Source organism: Lepisma saccharinum, chromosome 25 (assembly GCF_977018435.1).
Source record: "Lepisma saccharinum chromosome 25, izLepSacc3.1, whole genome shotgun sequence".
Taxonomy (NCBI): Eukaryota; Metazoa; Arthropoda; class Insecta; order Zygentoma; family Lepismatidae; genus Lepisma; species Lepisma saccharinum.
Genome location: NC_139253.1, coordinates 32,019,989 through 32,044,074, shown reverse-complemented (window position 1 = coordinate 32,044,074; position 24,086 = coordinate 32,019,989). Strand labels below are relative to the sequence as shown.

Genomic DNA, 24,086 nt, shown 5'->3' with positions numbered 1-24,086 from the left:
ATAAGAATATAGCCTGGATGGGATTTCTGGCTGCAGACAATGCTGGGTTTTCTATATACAGCTTGTCACCTATTTCTATGTCGATAATTTGAGTGGCATCTTCGGCATAGGCAGTTTCGCGACTTTCGGGGTGTGTGAAATCGACCAGCTCAACTCCTCTTATTTTAGGCTCGTCGCCAATGTTCGTCACGGTCGTGATTGGGTAGTGGGTTGCGTGAGGCAAAGACCAGTAGGAAACCTTGACGAACTGAAGTGTGCCAGCGAGGAAAAATTGATGATAGGCTTTTGCAGGAGTCAACATGTAGAGTTTGTAACCTGGATTGAAAGGGGAGGAGAACTCTCTGTTTGGTATGCTGTACAGTTCGATGACAATCGTAGACTTGAGATTGTCGATGCTGGCATTTAGAGTGTTTACGTTGGTTCGAACCTCAGTCTCCACATCCTCCAATCTGCCATTCACCGATTCCAGGTGTTCCTCGATAGCATGAACAACAGTGTCGTAGTTTGGTTTGATCTTCACATCGACAATAAGGCTCTTGAATTTTTCATTTAAGTCATGTAGTTGGGTGCTGAAATTAGCTATAGTCGATTCCTGACTTGCCTCGATACTCCCAATTTGCTCTTTCACGCTTGCAATAATCTGCTGCAGGCTTTCTACAAGCGTCAACTTGGAGCTCTGTATTACAAGGTCGTGGACCTGGGTTCTAATTTCCGCAAACAATTCATGCAGCTCGGTGATGTTCTGGTTGGTAGGTAAAGTCGCGACAGACCCCCGTATCGATTCAATTTCGGATTGGATGTTTTTGATGTCGTCGGATTTGAGTATTCGGTTGAGAGTTCTCTTCACGCTTTTCAGTTCCTGAGAGGTAGGCAGGGTGGCCACCGTGTTTTGGAGCGATTCCAAAGCTTTTTTCACCGCGTCCAACTCGGAGGCATCGGCAGCAGCACGTATGCCTTTTTGCAGTTGTGTTATGTCATCCTGGGTGGGGGTAGATTGTTGCAGGGTTTCCAACTTAGTCTGTATGTCGTCGATCAAGTGATGGAAATGAGACAACTCGGATTCTGCATTCAGATTTTCCAGTTTGGCGATTTGCTGTTGAACGTTGGCCAGTGTATCCCTGATGCCCGGCAGTTTGGTTTCCAGCTCATCGTGAACGTTCGCCAGATCATTTCTAATGACAGCAAGAGCATCCTCAATATGGGTTATGGTGCCTTGCAGCTTCCCGAAATCCTCGTAGGTCTCAAGTTGGAGTTTGATGTTGGCCACGCTACGGGCAATGGCGTTCAGTTCGCTAGACGACGGTAAATTGTCGATAAAATCCTCCAGTGTTTGGAGTTTAGTTTTTACTTCGTTGATGGCCGCATGCAAAGCGTCCGTTTGTAGCTCAGCCTTGATGCTTTCCAACGTAGGGATTTCGAAAGATTGAAACTGATCGCGTAATTTAGCAATACTAGCGTTCACGCGATCGTAGTCGTCTTGTGTTTTAATGCTCTGGATGATAGTTTGCAGTTCGGTCTGGATGTTGCTTGTTTGGTCCTGCAACCGTTGTTTCAGCTGTTCAACGTCTGAGGTTTGCGTTTGTTGCAGCTTCAGAAGTTCGTTCTGCAGATTGCCCACACTCAGTGCCAGCTTGTCGAGATTGTCTATCGACGCAAGATCCGTGTATTTTTGCAGCAGCGATTTTAGCTCTGCATCAATCTTGAGTACAGGGTCCAGGCACTGAGACTGCAAGCTGGCTATCTCGGTCTGGAGGCTGGAGTTGAGCGTGGACTGTAGGGCCTGCAGGTCGCTTCGCAGCTTTTTAACCCTGACGTCGAGCATGAGAAGCTCGTCGCCATGGTCGTCGCGTTTCGTGTGGCCAAAAATATCGTTAGGCATTATTGTTATTTATTATAGGATAGCTAATTTTCATTTCTATGAAAAGAGGGATGAGTTTGTCGTAGTCGTCCAAGAGCTCTATATACAGACGATCGCCAGCAGATACATCGTACGTGGTGGCACTGTTCATCCTATCGTGTTTGATGCGATAGATGTTCCTGCCAGAAGAAATTTTGGCCTCTCCTTTATTCTCGGGATTCATGTCAAACTGCAGTTTGCCGGAGATGGGGAACTGGTAATAATTCAAGTTGTTGTTGAATATGTAGAAAGTCTTGCCCACATCCTCGTCGTACTGGGTCAGAATGCTATTCAAGTGTATAATCAACAAACCGTTGAGTTTAGATAATAGGGAGGGCAACAGGTCCAAGCTCGCAGGTGGCGACGGTGCACTTTGGGCGAATGCCTCCATAGCCTGCTTCTTGAAGCCAAACAGGTTCATAGGCATTGTTATTTTATTTTATATTTAGCGATTCGATTTCGAGCCTCAAATGATGATTCGAGCGTCAAATAATGATTCGAGCCTGAAATAATAATTCGAGCCTCGTCAGTGTTGCCAATTCCTATTTGTAGGTTAGCTTAGCCAGTGAAAGATTATATAGTAGAATTTTCTTCGAATGGGTTGGCAAAACCCAAGCCTCAAAAAAAACATCCAATAGAGTTGCCAAATATAAAAGGGGACAACAGGTCCCCCTCATAAAAGGCTACAGTAAGAGCCCACAGGTCGCCAACACTAGGCCCCCAACAGTATTGCCAGACATAAAAAATACATGGGCCCCTCAGGCCCTTTGATGAAAATTTACAGTGAAAAACCCAGTAGGTTAACAACACTGTCAGAAAATCTACGGCAGTGTTGCCAGATGTAAACAGAGGGCAATAGACCCCTCTCATAAAAAGCTACAGTAAGGGCCCACAGAGTTTGCAACACTGGGCGCACATAGGCCCCTCATAAAAAGCTACAGTAATAGGCCCCAGTGTTGCCAACTCTGTGCCCTCAAAATATACATCATAAAAGGCTACGACGAGCCTCAAATGATGATTCGAGCCTCAAAAAAAAATTCAGAACTCTCATGTACGCTGAGGCTAGTGGGGTTAACATACGCCGTAAAAGGCTACGCCTCGCCCGAACACATGTACACTCACACACACAAAAAAAAAGCTAAAAAATTATACACCGTGAAAGGCTACGCCGAGTTGGAAATACTGCTGGTGAGGTTAACATACACCATAAAAGGCTACGCCTCGCCCGAGTTGGGCAACACTGCTTGTGAGGTTAACATACACCGTGAAAGGCTTCAAAATATCAGTTGGTGAAATTTTCGTGGGGTGAGTTGGCAACACTGAGCCTCAAATGATGATTCGAGCCTCAAATGAGGGCTTAGAACCCGGCCACTACCACTACTCATGTATAAAAAACGATCTACCCCAACTTAGAGCAGCAGCAGCAGTGCTCGAAGTTAGAGTTTGTTTTTGGTGTTTTATGTCCACTTTATGCACAGTAAGGCTAATCGGGACTGGACCTATAGTTTAAAGTGGGATTCGAACCACCCTGAGCCTCCACCGGGTATCGAATCCGGGACCCCTTGACTACAAGGCGACGACGCTACCACTGTGCCATCGGGAGGCCTCGAAGTTAGGGAAACGTGGGAGATGCTGCCCCCCTCAGTTAAGAAAATTCTCAAAAAGCATCCCCTATCAGAATAATTTTGATCTGATTTATATTATTTAGCGTTGTTTTTCTTCCACTTTGGCTAATCGCGGCGATGAGATAGATTGATGAAGGGACACTCACAAAGAGTGCCCAGGCCTGATATGAATCTGAAACCCCTGGTGTACAACGTTGTGCTAACCACTCATCCACGGAGGTAGAAATAATTATTTGCATAGACATCTCCCCACCCAGTGCATTTCCTCCACGTTGATCCATACAAGTAACCCCCAAGACTTCACATCTTGCCCTTCAGTTATAAAAACTCACATTTTTACCTTTTATTATTATTATTATTTTACAAATCATAAAATTGAAATTCAATTGAAAATACCTTGGCGTTGTAAAACCCACTATTTAAATAGAAACTGGATTCGACTTGTGTCCTTTCTACAAAAAAAGGGTCTTTCTTTCCTCTTTGTGGGCCACACGGCGGCACGCTTGGCGGCCGCCCGGACGCCAACTCCCGTTAAATCGCGTGCGATATCTCCGCTATGGAGACCGCTAGCTTAGAAATGACTACAAGTTCTCAGAATTATGGTTACAATTACATTCAAAATGAGCACGTGAACTGTCAACGGGGATGTTGGAAATGTTATCCTCGTGCATCCACCTTTTCTGGCATGTTTTTAGGAAATTTCGCGTAGCTTTGGTAACAAGACACGCTAAAAGGGCACTTAAGTTCCCTAAAAGCTCGTGGCGCCAGAGTGCCAACTGAAATACATGGCTTTGAGCTTAACTTGTGGATTTCTTTCTTAACCCCATTCCATTTCAGTAACTTCGCGATCTCAGTTCAGTCGTATTTTTAAAGTGGTTACGTGTTACAAGTGTTCTTGGGATTTACTATTGTTTTGTAAAGTGTTTGTTAAGTGTTATTTCCGTTTTGCTATAGTTTTCATAATGGCACATACGTACACATTACAACAAAAAGGTTGTTATGCACGATTCGTATGTCATTACAAATTCTTGTGGAGACGTTCGTAGACGATTTTCAACAGAATTCCCAGGTGTGCCTGTTCCACACAGAAATACCGTGCGAAACCTTGTGAACAAATTCAGGGAAACAGGATCTATTCTCGATAAGAAGCGAACGGTAAAACGGCGTGTACTTACCGAGGATAAATTGGACGAAGTCGGAGAAAGATTAGAACATAGTCCTCAAAAATCGCTCCGACGACTTGCACAGGAAACAGGAATTTCCGAAACAACAGCATGGCGAGCTACCAAAATTTTAAAACTGAAACCGTACAAGGTCACTGTTGTCCAAGAACTGCTACCACGCGATAACGACAGTCGGGTAAATTTCTGTAACTGGATTTTGGGGAATGTTAATGGTGGGGTAATTGATCCACGTTTTAATATTCTCCTCTGACGAAGCATGGTTCCATTTAAGGGACCATGTTGCGTCACAGAATAGCAGGTATTGGAGCTCAGATAAACCCGATTTTATACACGAAACTCCTTTGCATGACCAGAAAATCGGTGTTTGGTGCGCAGTAAATGCATACGGAGTTATAGGGCCCATATTTTATGAAAATACCATAAATGCACAGAGATACAGGGACGACATACTCACACCATTCTTCAAACAACTAACTGATATTGAATGCCAGTCAGGGTTTTTCCAACAAAAGACTGCCACCTCACACACAGCTCAGGAGTCGTTGGCTTTAATTCAGGAAATATTTGAAGACCGGGTTATTAGCAAAGGATTGTGGCCCTCACGGTTCCCTGATCTCACCGTATGCGATTTTTATCTATGGGGGAAATTTAAAAATAAAGTCTATTCAACAAACCTCCACACATTAAAAGAACTGAAGGAGAATATTAGGAGAGAAACGGAAGCAATTCCAGAAGCTGAACTGTTGCGTGTTAATGGAAATTTCTTGAAAAGATACCAGAAATGTGTGGATGCAGGAGGACACCATTTCCAGTCTCTTGTGACAAGATACGTGCTTATTTTGATTATAATTGTAATTGACACTTTAATGATTGTAACTGTATTTGTTGCAGGAATGAATTTGCAATAATTATCATAACATAGTAGGTCATTACAGTAAAAATTGGCATCTCTGAGAGTTCTATCTGCCACATTCCAAAATATTTTTTCTCAATTATTTAGGGCCGTGCCCTCCCGCCCCTACGCTTTCGACGCCAGTATTGCCATGAAGCCAGAAGTACACACAGCGTAAAGAAATTATTGTAGTTTAGCGAAACAAAAATAGGGGACAGTGCCAGTGGCGCCAACTTAAATGAGCCTGTGGGGCTCGAACCCACACAATAATTTGGTTGTTATATTTTTTTCTAGAAATAAAGTCTCTGCGATTAAGAAAATTTCTCATCATTATAGACTGAATGAATTCTCGCAAGTTTAATTACTAACTGTTTTCAAAATGTTACATAATTTTTATGAGACTTTTCAGTGTCCTATATTATTTACACCATCACTATACAAATCTAAGGGAGGTTAAATAAGGGCTTATAAACAGGATGAGGATTGGTAGGCACTAAAAACTCGCAAAATAAGCAGGCAAATAAGAACAAAATACAAAATAGGTACTAATCGTTCTGCACATCGTCCTACGACGCCAGAGATCCCAGGTTCGATTCCTGGCCGGGGCATGGATGTTTGTGAGTGTTCATTCATCAATTTCATCATATCACTCATCTTCATCTTCGCAAATTAGCCAAAAGTGGCACAAAAAGCGAAGTAAAATAAATGAAATCAAATCAAACTAAACGTGCTGAAGATTTTTCATCATTTTCATGGATTAGACACTGAAAAAGCTGTTATCTTCGAAAGAAGCACTTGTGACTAAAACAGTCACAAAAGAACACTATACCTGTGAAACATTAATACCACTCAATCAGGCACATAGTGGTTCTGGTAATTTACAATGCATTACAGAGAACAAAGAAAATTTTTGGATCCAATTATTTTGCAGGCTGTAATCAATATTTATTGAATAAGGCGCAAATAATTTCACGAGACGCCAATGCATTCTCTCCATTACAACTTTTGTGCTTCCCCGATGGTGTAGTGGTAACATCGTCGCCTTGTGATCAAGGGGTTCCATACCCGGTGGAGGCACAGTGGTTCGCGGATCCCACTTTAAACTGTAGGTCCAGTCCCGATTAGCCTTACTGTGCATAAAGTGGACTTAAAACACCAACTCAATCAATCAATTAATGAATACCACTCAGAAATGTCACGAGACGGTTTTTAAACATAAACGCCTACATTATCTGGCCAAGGAACTAGAAAAGGCATTTTATGGCAACGTTAGCCTATTATTGCATAAAATTTGAAACAAATCTCCGGGATCAGCCCACAAATTTCCTAAAATCGTGCCAAAAACGAGTGGATGCACGAGGACAACATTTCCAACATCCCCTGTGACAATTAACGTGCTTATTTTGAATGTAATTGTAACTATAATTCTGAGAACTTGAAGTCATTTCGAAGCTAGCGGTTTCCATAGCGGAGATATCGCACGCGATTTGACGGGAGTTGGCGCCCGGGCGGCCGCTAAGCGTGACGCCGAGAGGCGCACAGAGGGGAAAGAAAGACCCGTATAAACATCTATCAGTCTTTTTGTACTTTTTCTCGATACACAGAAATCACTTAATCTAATCTGCTGCCTTTCATGACACTTAAAACCGCCTTTTGCGGCTTATCCATGTTTTCACTCTAGAATCTAATTTCGAATTATGTGGGTTTTTTTCTCAGATATCTGTTGGAGGCAGCTCCCCCACCCCCCCTGCGGGCACCCTTGCGGAAAAGTAGTTTATATCCTACCCAGTGGCGTGCCAGGATTTTCGAAAAAAGGGGGGAGTGTTATGTATATTTGTTTTTAGTAGTCAGCCCTTATTTTGCCATGTTTTGCTGCCTTTGAAGTTCTTTTTTTTTTAGGAATACTGGGCCAAAAGGGAGGAGGGTTATGACACGCACCAACCCGCCCTTGGGCACGAACCTAATCCTGCTCTAATATTTATTTATTTATTTATTTAAAGACATGACACTACAGGCAAATATCCATTTAGTGTCTTGTATTATCACATTGTTACACAGAGTATGCAATCAATAGAATCGATAAGGTACAATAATATGATAATATGTGTTAAAGTAATATAAAAATTAATATGAAAAGAAATAGAAAGAAGCAACCTGACAAGTGAGGTTAAATCTTACACATGATATGACATAGAAACAGAGAAAAACAAAACAACCAAAGAAAAACTTATGAGTCACACATTACATATAAATGATGAGGTATAGAAATAATGATAATAAATAGCAAAAAATGGTCCTTAACATCAATTCTTTCACCTGAACAAACCAAGTATGTACAAACTGCTAAATAACGTAAAACCTTGTTTTGAAAGTAAGTTTCAATTTCCCTTTTGAACTTTCGTAAGCTTTGAAAGATGTCCACCTTATCAATTATAAGGTATTAAGAGTAAGACAACCATTTTACTGCAATAAATCAAACACAAAATTCCATCAAAATTCTCCAATCATTAGATTATTAAGTAAACATAATATATTGTCCCGAATGGAATTGATTTGGATTATGCTTTTAATATTAAAAACTATCTGTATAGTTTAAACAACATATTAGATATAATATACAAATAAAACAGATCCAATTCTAGAGTGATATATTTATAGTCTCAAATACAATTTATAGCTTTCTAAGTTTTGTATACATATAAACGAATTCAAATTTGAAATTTTGCTTTGTATTGATTATTCCTGTTTTTTATTTAAATAGTGGTATTCGTATAATTTCTTTATTATTCTCAAGCTTTTATAGTTTGTTACTTGTTTATGTTTTGTTTCTTCTGTCCTTTAGTGTTCTCCTCTGTTCAAAATTTGTAATATGTATGTAACTTTTGTATTTGTGTAACTTTTGTATTTGTATAACTTTTTGTATTCGTATTTATCTAAAGTTTTGTGTAATAATTACTATGTGTTTGTATCATGTATTATATATTTATGTAAATTATATTGTATATAGCAAATTGTAATGCCTATTGTAATTGGAGCATTCGCTCTGTTATAGGCGACTGGTTAATAAATAAATAAATAAATAAATAAATAAATATGATTTAGCAATTTCGTTGTACAACCTACACATTTTGCGAGTGGGTGCCGCATTGGCTGACTTTGTTAGAATTCTCGGTACTCTCCGCGGTCTTACCTTACTATATGGTACATAAAAAGGCATTTCTGAGAGCAGTTGAGAGGAGTCCAATAAGTTGTTTAGAAGTTTATGTAAAAATAGCAACTGATGTATATTTCTTCTATCATACAGGGATTGCACGTGGAAGTGTCTTTTTAGGGTGTCATAAGAAGTATACTTGAGGTAAACGCCATCTTTTTTTGAGTTTTAGGAATCGAAGGAACTTGTTTTGTACATTCTCAATTCTGTTGGTTTCATTTAGGTTTTGTGGGGACCAGACGATAGACGCGTATTCCAATTTAGGCCTTACGTGTGATACGCTTTGTTTATTTTGACCATATGAAATATTTTATTTGTTTTCTGTTAATTTCACATTTGATTTATTTGTTAGTTTCAATACTGTTGCTTGATATTTTGATATTGGCTTAAATTTGTAATTTTTGCTGTACATTTGTTACTCGCAATATCGGAAGCGGAAGTCATTTCCGGTTTGTGAAGATGTGTAGAACTGTCCAATCTTTTATTGATTCGGTTGCGAGGACAACAGTGAAAAAAGAGAAAAGAAATAAGTTGAGTTGCGGAAGATGACGTCTATTTTGTGAAAAACGCTGTTTTAAAGGAAAAGCAGCAACTTAATTCAAAAGTGATTGTGTTGGTGAATATTGTTATTAATTTGCAGTGATTGTTTAAAGGTAAAATGTTTTATTAAATTTGTAAAATAGTAAGAAGCTAATTTTTTGTTCAAATCGCTTCGTCCTGAGAACCAAGTGTAGTATACATTAAGGTGAGTCTCATAACTCCGCCGCACAGGGAGATTGGGTAGCTACCGTGACGTAGTAATCCGTGATCCAGTGGCGAACACCAGAAAGGAACGTCACAGGTAAATTTCGCGCTCAACGTGAAGGCATCGATGATGTAAAAGGATAAATTGTAACTGTAATATCGTGTGAAAGAAACGTGTGTTTTGTGCCGTGTGAAGTCATGAGGAAATTGTCGAGCGTTACAAAGTCTGATAACACATGTAAGTCATGTGATCGATTTTGCAGAGATATCAAGGTATGAGTAGGAGAATTTTGAGAAGCCAGAGCAAGAAAAAAATGGATAAATTGAGTTGTTGTGATGATAAAGATAAGCCCTTGGACGAAATATTTCAGTGCAGGAAATGCGAGGCGTATTTCCATTTAGGGTGTGCAAATTTGCCAATATCCAGAGAATTTCTTCCTGATGGTGACTTAGTTTGTAAAAATTGCAAATCGCATAGTGCTACTTTAAATATGGAGGTACTTTGTGACTGGTTAAGGAGAATTGAAGAAGGAAGGAAAGAAGATCAGAATGAATTGAGGAAGATCATTGAAGAAGGAAGGAAAGAAGATAAGGATGAGTTGAGGAAGATCATTGAAGAAGGAAGGAAAGAAGATCAGAATGAAATGATAAAGAGGTTTGAGAAAATGGAAGAAGGAAGGTTAGAAGATAAGAATGAATTGAGGAAGATGATAGAAGAAGGACGGAAAGAGGATAAAAAGGAACTGATGAAGATTATTGAAGACGGAAGAAACGAAACTAAACTAGCTTTCAGGAACTTAGAGGAGGTATTTAGGAATGATAAGGAGGAAATGATGACGAGAATGAAAGCAGACCGAGAAGAATTGATGAAGAAGATTGAGTATGAGCGAAAAGATGATAAAAATGAAATGATGAAAGTAATAGAAGACAGAAGACAAGAAAACAAAGAAGAATTGGAAGCTGTGCGATATGATTTGTTAAAACAAATTGATGAAGGGAGAGATGCTCTAAATAAGATAGAAGAAGTCTGGGAAGTAGACAGACGAAAAGTAATGAATGAATTGGACTCCGTAAGGGCAAGGATAGAATCCGTCGTGGATCAGCAAAGTTCTTCAAGGAATTTATGTATGCAGGACAGCGAGAAGATGAATAAAGAAATTAACCAGAAGTTCTATTTTATGGAGGAATTCCTTTTAGGGAAGTTGGAGAGATTACATTTAGAATCTGTGCAAGGAAATCCAGGAATGACTGCTGGAAATACTGACAGATCTGTGGAAAATATTCGATGGGTGAGAGATGATAATGACCCTTTGATTTCCGGTATATCTTCAACAGAATCTGTATCTTCTGCTGAATTGTTGACTAAAAGGAACCGTAAGAGGAGAAGACGTATCCAAAGTACAAAAGGGATACCCAGAGAAGATATTGATAAATCTCCTGATGTCTCTCATAGTCCATCTCACACTGGACATTTTTTTAGAATGTCGGATATTAACTCTCTGAGCAAATTTACCGGAGAAATAAATTCCATATCAGCGGAGCGTTATTTGGAAGAACTGAAAACGTCCATGGACATAATGAAAATGCCTATGCACTATAGATTAAAGGTGCTTCCTTCTGTAATGAAAGGGAAAGCTAAAGCCTGGTTTATTGCCAACGAGAGAAGGTGGAAGTCTTTTGAACAGTTTTGTGCCGCGTTTAAAAACAGTATGCCTCTGCAGAAGCGAAGCAGAGAGAGATCAAGATTTTAAGAAACAGAAGATATTCCAATTCCTCAGGTCTTTCTATGGAGGATTATTGTTGGGACGTCTACGGGTCATACTGTAACTTGGTCGAACGTGTGGACCAAACAGAAGTGTTAAGTTTAATTATTCATCAGCTCCCATATAGGATACGGCAGCTAGTATTAACAAGAGATCCTCGAAACATTGACCAGTTGACCAACTTCTTGGGGAAGTACGAAGCCTCAGAACAGATAGATGGGTGGAGAGGCGACGGTAATAAAGCAGAAGAAAGGAGACCTAACCAACCTCGAGTTCGCAGAGTACAGATGACAACTTCTACTAATAATCCTGGAGGATCCCGCAGCGCAGAGAGCGGAAATGGGAAGGAACCAATCACCAGAGAAGGACAGCGATTCCCGGATGGAAGGTGGAAGAATAGAAACTGGACAAGTAACAGACTTTATAGAAGGACTACGCCGTACACAAATAGTTGGAGAAGAGATCAAAGAGCTCCAGAACGAAAAGAGTGTGCAATACAGACGGAAGAGCTACCTTCCAGTAATCTTAGAGTTACAGCGTCGCCATGGGAAATTAACTGCAATGAAGTTCTGGGTTTAGCCCAGCGCCCGTTGTAAGCGGTACTCTTACGCTTGCAATGAAGGACATGCAAGTACAAGAAAGCGACGAAAGTGAAGACCCATTCCTAACAGAATATCCGTTAGAGGTATTGTACTTGAATATCGAAGCCACTCCTCGAAATTATTTAAAAATTAAAAAGACGATAATGGAAGAAGATAGGGATAATGTGAAGAAACCTGAAATTTCAGTCGAGGTATTAGGATTCCAAATAAAATGTACTCTGGACACGGGTAGCGAATGTACCCTTATGAATTATAATATTTGGCTTCAAGTACGAGAGCGATTACCAGGTCTTAAATTGCAGAAGTGTCCAGGCGTAATATTAAAAGATTTTGCTGGAAAAGAAAGATCACGGATAGCTGGTTGTAGGCGAATAAATTTTGAAATTGGCGGGTTTATATTTGAAGATTTGGTATATGTGGTCAAGTGCTTAGAAGCTGACTTATTATTTGGTTATCCTTTCCTTCGAAGATACAAAGCCACTCTGGATGCAGGCGCAGAAAAATTGTATCTGATCAATGGCGGACACACAGTAGAGCAACATTTACTTCCTAACGCTGGAGATTCAGAGAAGGGCGAGTCGCGGGAGAAGACAGCCTTAATACAATGTACGAAAGCGGAGGAAGAAGCTAACGCTGATGAGTGGACTGCAACAGAATCAGACATAAGAGATAAAGCCTTTGCTTCAGATGTTTTGAGAGTTGAGGAAAAGGAGCAGCTATTTAATTTATTGTTGAAATATAGAAGAATATTCGCCGACAAACCAGGATTATCTAGGAATTCTATCTGTGAAATAAATTTGACCAGTGAAGAACCTGTTTTCTCCAATCCTTATCCTGTTCCGTTGTCCAAGAGAAAAAAGCTGGAAGAAGAATTATTGAAGTGGCAAGAGTGGGGAGTAATTATACCCTGCAATTCACCATATTTAAATCCCTTATTAGTAGTGGATAAACCGGACGGGTCGGTTAGACCCTGCATTGATTTTAGAAAACTACTCCCAGGAGTACAGTACCTCAAATTCAGGATGCTCTACAGAAATTTAGAGGGAAGAAGTATTTCTCCTGTTTGAATCTTGCTTCAGGATATTTACAAATTCCAATTAATAAGAAGCATCAAATATACACAGCCTTTACATACAACGGAAGATCTTGGTGTTTTACGAGAATGCCTTTCGGTTTGACCAATGCTGTAGCTGTATTTATGTATTCCATGCACAATTTGTTTAATCCATCTACTGAGAAATTCTTGACAGTTTATATAGATGATCTTTTGATATTTGATGAAACGATTCACAAACATTTTCAACACTTATCATTCGTCTTGGATACTCTTCAGAAGGAAGGTTTTACAGTGAAACTTAAGAAGTGTGAATTCGGAAAGGAAGAAATTAAATATCTAGGCCATATTATATCCGGAACACACATCAGGGTTGATCCTAAGAAGAATGAAGCCATTTTGAAATTTCCACGTCCCAGGAACTAGAAGGATTTGCAACAATTTCTCGGGCTGATTAACTGGAGACGTCGTTTTGTAGAGAATTTGGCACAAAAATCTGCCCCTTTAGAACAATTGTTGTCAAAGAACGTTAAATGGGAATGGACCAACACAAGAGAAAACTGTTTCAGAAGATTGAAACAGGAACTAGTGCAACTACCGGCGTTAGTGCAACCCGATTTTTCTAAGACGTTTTGCATAATGTGTGATGCTTCTTCGTTAGGACTTGGATCGGTTCTATTTCAAGGAAACCACGAAACTCCAATAAATCTGGCTGAGATTCACATTATTCAGTATGCCAGCAGAAAATTAAAGCCCCATGAAAAGCATTATACAGTGCAAGAACTAGAGTGTCTAGCTGTGTTATTTGCGATAGACCATTTTAAAGTTTATCTGTATGGTCAGAAATTTTTCATCTATACTGACCATAAAAATCTAATATGGTTAGAAAATAGTCGTAACTGGAATGGCAGATTAACGCGATGGGCTCTGAAACTTCAACAATATATATATGAGATCATTCATGTGGAAGGAAAGAGTAATAAGATCGCTGACGTACTAAGTCGTTATCCTGTGGCTGAAGGGATTCTGGAGACAGAAGTCAACACTCCTACCATTCTACAGGTGTGGTCAGCTAAGAAAATTCTCATGCCTAACCAGGAGATCCAACTGTGGAAGGAGTCCCAAAGTCAAGATCCAATGTGTAAAGATATATCAGACAAGTTAAATAATGGAGATGAAGGGGCTAAATATTTTTTGAGGGAAGACCTTTTATTTAAGAATTCTAGAGGTAAAAAGAAATTCCATTGTATAGTGGTTCCGCAAAGTTTAAAGGATAAAGTGTTGGAGGCTGAACATGATAACACTGGCCATTTTGGGTTTACAAAAACTTATCAGAGACTAAGAAAAAGGTACTTCTGGAAAAATATGAAGTCTGACATTTCACGATATATTCAAGAGTGCTTGATATGTTCAAAGAACAAGCCCGATAAGCTTGGGATATGTAGAGAGAGATTGACCACGACCCAAAAGAAACCACATGAAGTTCTGTCAATAGACATCATTGGCAAACTACCTAAGTCTTCATCGTTCTACTATATCCTGACCTTGATTGATGTAGGAACCCGATACTTAACAGCCTATCCGTTACGAACAGCCACTACTGGTGAAATTATTAGGAAGTTAGAGCAGGGATACTTCACCCATTATCCGTGGGTGAAGTATGTGCTGTCCGACAGGGGAAGTCAATTTCTGTCCAAGCAATGGCTACAATTTATGGAAAACCACTCTGTTAGACCCATCAGGACCACTCCTTATCAACCAGCAAGCAATCCGATTGAGAGAAGCAATCAGGAAATTGTAAGACTTTTAAGGACGTTTTGCAATCGGAAACACGACTCCTGGTGCAAACAAGTGAGGACTGTCTGTTGGCTCATCAATAATTCTATATCCGAGGCTACCGGTTATGCCCCAGTGGAGTTATTTTATAATCGACCTGTAGCAGCTAACTTACTGCAGGAATTAGACTGGCCTGAAGACAGTGAGTGGAAGACTCTAGCCTGGGAAACCAAATTATTCATCGCAGAAAGTCGAAACAGCCGACAGAAGAACAAAAAGAACATACGGATCAATCCCCATTCGTTCACACTAAAAGAAGGAGATCTGGTTTTAAAAAGGAACCACCGGTTAAGTTCAGCTAAAGATAAAGAAATATCCAAGTTCTTTGAATACTTCGTTGGCCCGTATGTAGTTGAGGATGTTAAGCACAACACAGCTAACTTGCTGGATCCTTGGAAGGACAAATTAATACGAAGGGAAAATTTTTCCAACTTGAAGAAAATTAATTGTTCACCCGAAAGAACACAGGAATTATTGCAAAGATGGCATCACCAGATCAAAAAGGACTAATTTTCGTAGCAAAGAAAATTTCGTACATAAACATTACCTCAATTTTCTTTGTTTGTATGGAAGGAGAACTTGATACGCTTTGTTTATTTTGACCATATGAAATATTTTATTTGTTTTCTGTTAATTTCACATTTGATTTATTTGTTAGTTTCAATACTGTTGTTTGTTATTTTGATATTGGCTTAAATTTGTAATTTTTGCTGTACATTTGTTACTCGCAATATCGGAAGCGGAAGTCATTTCCGGTTTGTGAAGATGTGTAGAACTGTCCAATCTTTTATTGATTCGGTTGCGAGGACAACAGTGAAAAAAGAGAAAAGAAATAAGTTGAGTTGCGGAAGATGACGTCTATTTTGTGAAAAACGCTGTTTTAAAGGAAAAGCAGCAACTTAATTCAAAAGTGATTGTGTTGGTGAATATTGTTATTAATTTGCAGTGATTGTTTAAAGGTAAAATGTTTTATTAAATTTGTAAAATAGTAAGAAGCTAATTTTTTGTTCAAATCGCTTCGTCCTGAGAACCAAGTGTAGTCTACATTAAGGTGAGTCTCATAACTCCGCCGCACAGGGAGATTGGGTAGCTACCGTGACGTAGTAATCCGTGATCCAGTGGCGAACACCAGAAAGGAACGTCACACGTGGGTATTGTACAGCATTTGGAATGTTTCTGTCTTCTTGAAGTAGTTTCCCATTCTCATTACAAACCCAAGCTTTCTGTACCCTTTGCCACAATGCGGGCGAAGTGTCTTCGGAAACTGTTAGGCACTGTTTTTGTAGGCACTAAAAACTCGCAAAATAAGCATGCAAATAAGAACTAAATACAAAACAGATACTAATCGTTCTGCACATCGTCCTTCATCTTCGCAAATTAGCCAAAAGTGGCACAAAAAGCGAAGTAAAATAAATGAAATCAAATCAAACCAAACGTGCTGAAGATTTTTCATCATTTTCATGGATTAGACACTGAAAAAGCTGTTATCTTCGAAAGAAGCACTTGTGACTAAAACAGTCACAAAAGAACACTATACCTGTGAAACATTAATACCACTCAATCAGGCACATAGTGGTTCTGGTAATTTACAATGCATTACAGAGAACAAAGAAAATTTTTGGATCCAATTATTTTGCAGGCTGTAATCAATATTTATTGAATAAGGCGCAAATAATTTCACGAGACGCCAATGCATTCTCTCCATTACAACTTTTGTGCTTCCCCGATGGTGTAGTGGTAACATCGTCGCCTTGTGATCAAGGGGTTCCATACCCGGTGGAGGCATAGTGGTTCGGATCTCACTTTAAACTGTAGGTCCAGTCCCGATTAGCCTTACTGTGCATAAAGTGGACTTAAAACACCAACTCAATCAATCAATTAATGAATACCACTCAGAAATGTCACGAGACGGTTTTTAAACATAAACGCCTACATTATCTGGCCAAGGAACAAGAAAAGGCATTTTATGGCAAATCGTTAGCCTATTATTGCATAAAATTTAAAACAAAACTCCGGGATCAGCCCACAAATTTCCTAAAACCGTGCCAAAAACGAGTGGATGCACGAGGACAACATTTCCAACATCCCCTGTGACAATTAACGTGCTTATTTTGAATGTAATTGTAACTATAATTCTGAGAACTTGAAGTCATTTCGAAGCTAGCGGTTTCCATAGCGGAGATATCGCACGCGTTTTGACGGGAGTTGGCGCACGGGCGGCCGCTAAGCGTGACGCCGTGAGGCGCACAAAGGGGAAAGAAAGACCCGTATAAACATCTATCAGTCTTTTTATACTTTTTCTCGATACACAGAAATCACTTAATCTAATCTGCTGCCTTTTATGCTACTTAAAACCGCCTTTCGGGGCTTATCATGTTTTCACTCTACAATCTAATTTCGAATTATGTGAAGTTTTTTTTCAGATATCTGTTGGAGGCAGCCCCCCTCACCCTGCGGGCATCCTTGCGGAAAAGTAGTGTATATCCTACCCAGTGGCGTGCCAGGATTTTCGAAAAAAGGGGGGAGTGTTACGTATATTTGTTTTTAGTAGTCAGCCCTCATTTTGCCATCTTTTGCTGCCTTTGAAGTTCTTTTTTTTAGGAATACTAGGCCAAAAGGGGGGAGGGTTATGACACGCACCAACCCGCCCTTGGGCACGAACCTAATCCTGCTCTAATATTTATTTATTTATTTATTTAAAGACATGACACTACAGGCAAATGCCCATTTACAGTGCCTTGTATTATCACATTGTTACACAGAGTATGCAATCAATAGAATCGATAAGGTACGATACAATAATATGATAATATGTGTTAAAGTAATATAAAAATTAATATGAAAAGAAATAGAAAGAAGCAACCTGACAAGTGAGGTTAAATCTTACACATGATATGACAATAGAAACAGAGAAAAACAAAACAACCAAAGAAAAAGTTATGAATCACACATTACATATAAATGATGAGGTATAGAAATAATGATAATAAATAGCAAAAAATGGTCCTTAACATCAATTCTTTCACCTGAACAAACCAAATATGTAGAAACTGCTAAATAACGTAAAATCTTGTTTTGAAAGTAAGTTTCAATTTCCCTTTTGAACTTTCGTAAGCTTTGAAAGATGTCCACCTTATCATATGATTTTGCAATTTCGTTGTACAACCTACACATTTTCCGAGTGGGTGCCGCATTGGCTGACTTTGTTAGAACTCTCGGTACTCTCCGCGGTACATAAAAAGGGATTTCTGAGAGCAGTTGAGAGGGGTCGAATAAGTTGTTTAGAAGTTTATGTAAAAATAGCAACTGATGTATATTTCTTCTATCATATAGGGATTGTACGTGGAAGTGTTTTTTTAGGGTGTCATAAGAAGTATACTTGGGGTAAACGCCATCTTTTTTTCAGTTTTAGGAATCGAAGGAACTTGTTTTGTACATTCTCAATTCTGTTGGTTTCATTTAGGTTTTGTGGGGACCAGACGATAGACGCGTATTCCAATTTCGGCCTTACGTGGGTATTGTACAGCATTTGGAATGTTTCTGTCTTCTTGAAGTCGTTTCCCATTCTCATTACAAACCCAAGCTTTCTGTACCCTTTGCCACAATGCGGGCGAAGTGTCTTCGGAAACTGTTATTTTCGTCAAACTGAACACCTAGATCTTTATAGCTTGAGACTCTGTCTAATATGTGGTTACTGGTTGTGTAAGTGTGCATATAGGTTTTTTTTCTTTCTTCGAGCAAAATCATAATTTTACATTTGCTAAAATTGAGTTTCAGTTTGTTTTGAGCGCACCATTGCACGAGCTTTCCAATGTCATTTTGCAGTTCCAAGGCATCGTTATCGTTCGTTATAGACTTAAATATTTTTAGGTCGTCTGCGTACAGGAGTTTTTTGGAATGTAGCAGGCATTCTGAGTAGGTCGTTAACAATCACAAGAAATAGCAGTGGTCCAAGGTTCGATCCTCGCGGGACACCCAAAGAGGTCTGAAATACGGTAGACATGCTGTTATCATATCTAACATACTGTTTCCGGTCTTTAAGGTAGGAGGAGATAAGTTTTAAAACACGGGCCGAGAGGTTAAGATGGTGAAGCTTTTGGAGAAGTGTATCATGATCAACAAGATCGAACGCCTTTGAAAAATCAGTAAAAATTACATCGACTTGCCCTTTCTTGTCTAGCATCAAGGTTATAAAGTCGGAGATTTCTAATAAATTTGTTGCAATGGATCGTTTAGGTATGAATCCATGCTGATGAGAAGACAGTATCGAACGAAGATGCCTGGAAATGTATTTACATAAGATTTGTTCGAAGAGTTTGGCGGGAGTTGCAATGAGAGCGACTGATCTACACTTGTTGATATCAGCTTTGTCGGAAGTCTTAACTGCATTCTCGCTTCTTGCTGTGGTGAATACATTCAGAAATGAATGGAAACGTTATTTACTGACTCCCCCTCGTGCATTGTATAGAATGGTACACACTTCTTAGCAGTGGGCGAGCGTAGGTGGATGTTCCAGAGAATCTTTAAATTAAGATGGGAAGCATTTAAATGGGTCTCTCCCGACTGTCCTTTTACAGTCATCCCAAATCACAGCTTCCTACTTAGAACTTATATACAAGCACGCCCGCTACCCTTGCAACAGGATCTAACCAAGGGCTATATACTGGCTTTCGAACGTGCCCTGCCGGAAGATATAGGGATAAATGTCTCTCACTATCCAAGGCAGATGTGGGATGACATAAATTAATAGAATCTAACCCCCCACCCCGCTCGCTCCTCCAACAACAGGAAAGCACAGCTTGACACGCCTTTGGAGGGAGGCGGGGGCTGATCCTGCTGCTTAGCGTATCCTATGTACGAGATGTTGCGTTTGTTTATGAATTTTCCTTATTTAACGTTGACATTTTTCCTGACACTTTTGGCAAATTGTGACGATGAATGATGATTTGATGTTGGGATGCACACACGCCAGGACTCGAACCTGGGACTGTCAGTGGAGAGTCCACAACTCAACACTCTTGGCTACAGAGAACAATTTTCTTTTAGTTTCAAGTCTACTTTATGTACAGATAGGCTAATCAGGACTCGATCTACAGTTTAAAGTGGGATCCGAACCATTATGTGGTGCCTCCCCGATGGCGCAGTGGTAGTGTCGTCGCCCTGTAAGCACGGGGTCCCGGGTTCGATACCCGGTGGAGGCACATAGTGGTTCGGATCCCACTTTAAACTGTAGGTCCAGTCCCGATTAGCTTTACTGTGCATAAAGTGGGCTTAAAACACCAAACCAATCAACCAGTCAAACCGAACCATTATGTGCCTCCAACTAGTGGTTCTATTTCTTGGGGTATAGTGAAATGAATGATGAACTGATAAGGAAACAAACGCAACGATAGCCTACATCCCTGCCTTACAAAAGTTTCGAACCTGAGACCTCTGGTATCGTAGACGTTCACAATATTTGAAATCAGAAACGTAAAATTTACAAAGAGCTGGTTCTATTTTACAATATATACAGCCACATTATGTTGTGGGATAATACCATGATTTGCTTACACGCTACGAAACTACTGTTCTACTATTTATTTCAGCAGTTTGTCATTCATTCTCATCGTCGCGAATAACCTAGATTCGTAGAAAAGCGACTAAGTCAAGGAAGCATTTCCAACATTTTTAGGGAAAGGCCTGAAGATACAGAACACTATTATGCAAATTTATAAGATTATGAACTCCACAAATGCATCGCCTTTTAAAGGTAAGCTCGTAGAAACTTGAAGAATGTCATGATAAGTATTCACTACAGATTAACTATTGCGTAAAGTTGCTTTCATTTCTCCAATATATTTCCTTTAGCGTCCGTAACTGACGGCATTCAAATCTCTTTCAATGGCGCCGTAGAATCAAGAAGACGATTCAAACCAGAACAGTAAACCTGCGAAGTTGAAGATAAGTATCTTTTAATGGGAAACATGTGAACACGAAAATATCACTGGAAACCAAGTTGTAGCCTCCGTAAACTAAACAAGGTAAAGATGAAACGTACAACGAAGATTGGAAGGAATGAAATGGGAAGGCTGTGCCCGAAAGCAAAACATGAGTATTTTGGCAAGTTAAATGTGTACAGAAGATCGATGTATGTGTGCGAAATAAATTACAAGGACACGGTTTTTAATTTTACAACATTCTTTTGTGAGCCAAGTCCTACTCAGTCAATATGAAGTGGTTTATGAAATATTAGAAATTAACTTTTAATGGTACTAATCAAAATGGACCATGTACTGAAACAATAATATTCCGTATTTCCAAATTTTCACATCTTCGAACATGTAATTCTGAAACTAGTCGATTATTATCACTGAGAAGGGGGCTGAGAAAGGTAAAAGTATTGACGCGTTTTCAGTAACTAACCAGAAAGAACTAACCTAACTAATGTCAGTTGTGGGGCTGACTTGAAACCTAACTAGTTCAGCTCGTCGTCTTGTTCAAACCAGAAACAAGCACAGCAGCAAGTAATGTGCGTGATCAGTTTTTAAAACCTTTGCACAACACCTTACTACATTTTATTAGCTAATATAAATTTCGAAAAATAGTTCATTCAGCTACAGACTAAACGACCGCTATGAAAAGTATAACATAAACAATCTCAGGCTGGTGTGCTTGTCGTCGTCGTTGGTATCATAAGTAAGTACAATGAGCGAGGTGATATTTTACGATAGACATCTTTGTTTATATGTCACACATTACTTCCGTGAGAAACATTAGTTCTATTGCTTTTGCATGCAATTAGGGAAACATAAAAATTGATATTTAAACTAGGTGATTTCACACACACACACACACACACACACAATATATATACAGTAAACCCTCGTTAACACGAATCCCAAGTGACCGAAAAATCAAGAGATCGTGTTAAAAAAATTCGTGCTAACCGGGGACTCAAATTTCATTGTTGCAATACAGTTCTTTCTACAGTACGTATTATGTATGTCATCATAGAAAACGCTACTAGAGTACTACAGTAATTAACTTTTAAAAAAAGTACTCGCGCGTCATTTTCTGGTGAAAAACAGTTCTATATGTGTTGTGATGACACAGATTCCCAGAATGCGGCGATAGCTTTTATTGCATCAAGCACACTCCAACTTAGGGTTTCCGTCTTTTACGTTTTAAAGAATAGAAAAACACATCTGAACACACAACTGAATTTGTTGGTTAAATACGTATAAGCTCATTGTTGACGCGATGAAATTATCGCGATTGTCGAGCAATTGCTCCCATGTTTTAATGTTGATGTTATTCGTTCTGGCTATGTTTTAAAGAATAGAAAAACACATTTGAACACATTGTTGATCTGAATCTGTTGGTCACAATACTGTATAAGTTGACTGTTGACAAGATGATGAGATTGTTGAGCGATTTCTTACATACTTAGCAGAGGAACGACAGAAAAAAACAGTTCGTAATTCGTGGTAACCGAAATTCGCGTTAACCGATAAAACTTTCTATAAGAAAGTATACATCCCTGCCGGGACCAACATTTTGTTCATGTTAACCGAGTGTTCGTCTTAAACGAGTTTGTGTTAAGGAAGGTTTACTGTATAAATACTATATTCACCATGAGTATGAATATTTGAAAGTTAGGATTGCTTTCAGATATTTCATACTAGTTGTTTCGTAGTACAAGTAATTTACTTCACTAAATAACAAACCGGTTTACTGTTAATAGCGTTTGAATACAGAATACGTCTTCAATATCAGGAGCTCATACATATGTTGGCGGGAATACTACTACAGTTAAATTTACCTGCTTACTTACGAGCAAATTCTCCAGTAATATAAAACTGTGTACAACATCAAATGGAATATTGGTTTCTTCGTTTCTTGCACAGTGCTTGTCAGAGCACTTGCGTTTCTTAAATGCAACATTGCGCACAATAGCGTCGTCGCCTTGTAATCAAGGGATCCCGGGTTCGATTCCCGGTGAAGGCATACAGTGGTTCGGATCCCACTTTAAACTGTAGGTCCAGTCCTGATTAGCCTTACTGTGCACAAAGTGGACTTAAAACACCAACTCAATCAATCAATCAACATTACGCACAAAAAAAAAAAACATTCGACACACGCATTAGGATATAGTATAAGTGCAATAAGGATATGTGTACTCACATTCCAAGGAAGGCAGACGATAACTAGATTTTCACACACTAAAAAGAACGAGAGCTCAACGTTCACCCCGCGACACAAGTAATAAACTGTCTGGATCTCTGGAACTGTAAAATACATCTACATCGCAGTCGTTTCTCAACGCAGATTTCAACCATTGCAGTGTTGCCAGTACCTGAAAAATGTGTCGCTTTGCGAGTTACATTGAGCCACTTCGTAAAAAAATATTAACGCTGGACATGTGTATTTGAAAGACCAATGGCATAAAAATTTACACATTGCACTTCTGGAAGGACACTTACATGGAAAGCTTTTGTAACAAATATATTTCAAAGGGTAAAAATTCGTATCACGTTATCCTTTAAAAGGGAACTTAACAAGAAATATTGTGTAACATTTTATTGAAAGTGATAAACGTCTCGAGGTTCTAATCTTTTCAATTTACATAATAGTGTAAAATGAAGGAAGGAGAGCGGAAAAAGAGGCAGATCTGTACTATAAACATGCAGTAAACTGATGAGCAGGGAAAACAGGAATGAAAGAGTGCAGAGAGGATTTATTTTATTTGTTAAAAAACTAACTTTTTGTTCAATCTTAAATCCTAGGGATGGCGTCTTCATGGCACGATACAATGAAAAGGCATGGTGATATTTGATGGAAAGATGAGAAGGGGAGGGACTACAGATATAATTCATATAATATCCAGATATAGTTCAAGAATACTTACTGCAATTACTCCTTCCGATTGGAAATCTTTCAGATTCTGTGGCAAGAATGGTGATTTTTAAAAGCACGTCATTTTCATTATCAATCATGAGATAGGAACAAACATGGTGACTTTATTTCGCTCTTAACGGAAAAAAAATTCTCCGTGTCTTTGTTTTTTACATTTTGGTAACATTTTTCATTCGGACTACAAATAAATTCGGTAAAATCGTTAATTGAGTCAGTGTGACAAATGAAAGCAGCTGAAAATCTCAGTTTGTGATTTATGTGCCTTTGCCGAACACCCTAGAAGTGGGTGTAAGTGGATAAATCACTGACTTATACTCTTGTCTATATTGATAATTCTTGACTGACTGATTGATTTGGATTATTTTACTTCGCATTTCAGC

The 24,086-nt window shown here is 39.1% G+C and overlaps 1 protein-coding gene across 1 annotated transcript in view; it reads right to left on the bottom strand.

Annotated features, from left to right (window-relative positions):
- Positions 1-23,146, bottom strand: part of GEFmeso (Guanine nucleotide exchange factor in mesoderm) — a 486,781-nt gene extending 463,635 nt beyond the window's left edge. The window contains exon 1 of the mRNA XM_083112043.1: positions 22,975-23,146. The gene's annotated coding sequence lies outside the window, so the exon portion shown is untranslated. The remainder of the gene's footprint in view (positions 1-22,974) is intronic.
- Between the last annotated feature and the right edge of the window lie 940 nt (positions 23,147-24,086).